Below are 2717 nucleotides of genomic sequence, written 5' to 3' on the forward strand. Positions count from 1 at the left end.
TAACACACATGAATAAATAATCACACAATATAACGAATATTATTTCCATTAATATTCCACAACTACAATCGATCCATAATGCAAATAATACCAACTCGCGATTGTATTTCTCCGACTAATCCGACCATAACTAACTACTCAAATAACATATTAATCCAATTACGCCTTTAGAATAATACCGATAAATCCTGACGTCGACTAATTCTAACGAATAAATCCTTGATCAATTTAATTAAATAATTAATTAAATTTGGGGTGTTACAACTCTCCCCCACTTAGAATATTTTCGTCCTCGAAAATCTATCCGACATAACCATCCTCAACTTCGCTTCCAGCTCTCCGATTCTCAGTTGCACTTGACAACACTTTGACTACCAAAAAAACTTAATTCGACTTAAATCCAGCGTCAATTATTCGACATCTCTACGACATACTCGTTAACAACTTACTAACGACCTCAGGAATCTCCCGGCTTATCAATACTTATGGTAGCAACAACAATAACACGCTTAAATGTGGAGATACAATCTCACCTTATTAACTTAGTAACAGAGTCATCACTGCTCAACAATACCTAGACATATGATTCTTAAGGTAGTAACAACCATAACCCTCTCATACTTGGGTGTTCAACGCCACACCATTATCGTATTAACAACATTCTCAACACCAGAACACATATGTACTTTCATTCCCATAATTATGCATGTCAATCGTTAACAAATACCAACAACTCTATCTCCACCTCATTGTATCACTCTTATAGTTACATCAACATAGCCAACATACTCAACTCAGTCATAGTATGAAATATCACTTCTTACTTATAGAGTCCAACAACAATATCATGACAACAGAAACCAACTCACTATAACGTCAAGTTAACAAGATTACTTGACGAATACACCCAACTCCACCATCAACTAGCATCCCTTATATCATCCTTATAAACTCGGCAAGTATTCACGAGAAAATACCATATTTCCGATACACTGTTCTCATCTCAACAACCCACCAAATCAAACATGTAGATCAAGACATATCATTCTCCATGGTTTCCGGTACCTAGTTCTTCACTTCTAACAAACACACACGCATAGCAACTGCGCCACCTTACACATTCGCTGCGCAACTCTGATAATCCATCTTAAGGCGCCGTCCATGTTAAATCTTTACGTCAATTACATGGTTCATAAGTCTTAATCTAGTTCAGACTTCCTTAAACATCCATCACAAAATCGATGCTCACTCAACATTCTCAATCCTTCACTTTGCGATGTTATCTCGCCTATAAACCAGCTTCTCTGACTTGTTCATTACTTCTCAATCATTCATGGATAATTTTCCGTTAATTCACACCAACCAGAGAGCAACTATCTTCACGAAATAACATTCATCCCTTTACGCACTATAACACTAGCAAGATACGTCTATGCCATCCAATCACGATTTTGTCTACTATCAACAAGATATTAAGGGTGATCAACTCCTCAATTTTTCAATAGATAGCCGACAACCATAATGGAGTATAAACCATCATTACCAACATTAATAATGTTCTTTTCCAACTTGTACTTATATCACCAGAAGCACTATAATCCCATAATGCACTAATCTTCCAAAATCATCCGAAAAAGCTAACACCGACGTCTTGCAGCTACCTACTTAGACACCTCTGACGATACATCAGAACAAAATTCTTATACGCCATTATCAACACTTCTAATTATTGAAATCATGCTCATCTCTCCGCATCTCCAATTCTTCATCACGCCTCATAACGTTTCCACAACTTCAACAGTCTCTACCACTGTCTCAATCACATACCAAAAATCCCACGACAAGGTCTGTAACACCCTTCTAAACCCCGCGGCAATTTTAATAATTAATCAGAGTAAAAACATATGCACAAGGGTGCCACAATTGTTTAAAATAATTAAATCAACTAAGGTCAAAGTCATGCTTTATTAGGAAACGATTCACCAAAACACAATCATGTTTAACACAGCGGAATACGAAACATCATCAAATTCAACCAAAATGGGATCATAATCCAACACCAAATAAATTAGATAATTTCATAAAAACTCTATAACTATCGTTCCCCAGTGTTACCGATCAGAGCATGACCGACACGACCCAACATAAACGGATAAACTCTACGAGTCATCCTCACCAAGCACTAATGCCGCTACTCTTCAATCTGAAAATGACAACATGTAAGGGTGAGTCTCATTCTCAATTAGTAAATATTATGCAATTCATAAGCAACAAGCATCATAATATACCGTTCACCCAATTATACATATTCAGATTCACATCCATTATTAATTCACACAATAATAGATTACAACACATACTACAGAAATCCATACAATCATATTATGACAAAATGCATATGACACAGCTGACACTATGCATGTGGTACCAATAAACCGTGGAATCAATCCACCTAACCGATCTACGCCTCATCGAGATACGGCCCACCGACACAATTTCCACACAATGGGAGATATGTCCACCAACGATCCAAACCTCACCGGGATCCAACATCAATGCACATGAATGAATGAAACACATATAACATACTTAATGTTAGAACAAGATTTGTTCTGATCAATTATCTTAGTTTTGATGATAACAATAATATGAATTTTGCTTAAGATTATATGGTACTCTAATCCAATGCAATTTCCCTTTCAGGAAATATATAAAGA

The sequence above is a fragment of the Vicia villosa genome, unplaced genomic scaffold (assembly GCF_029867415.1).
Source record: "Vicia villosa cultivar HV-30 ecotype Madison, WI unplaced genomic scaffold, Vvil1.0 ctg.000417F_1_1_3, whole genome shotgun sequence".
Classification (NCBI taxonomy): Eukaryota; Viridiplantae; Streptophyta; class Magnoliopsida; order Fabales; family Fabaceae; genus Vicia; species Vicia villosa.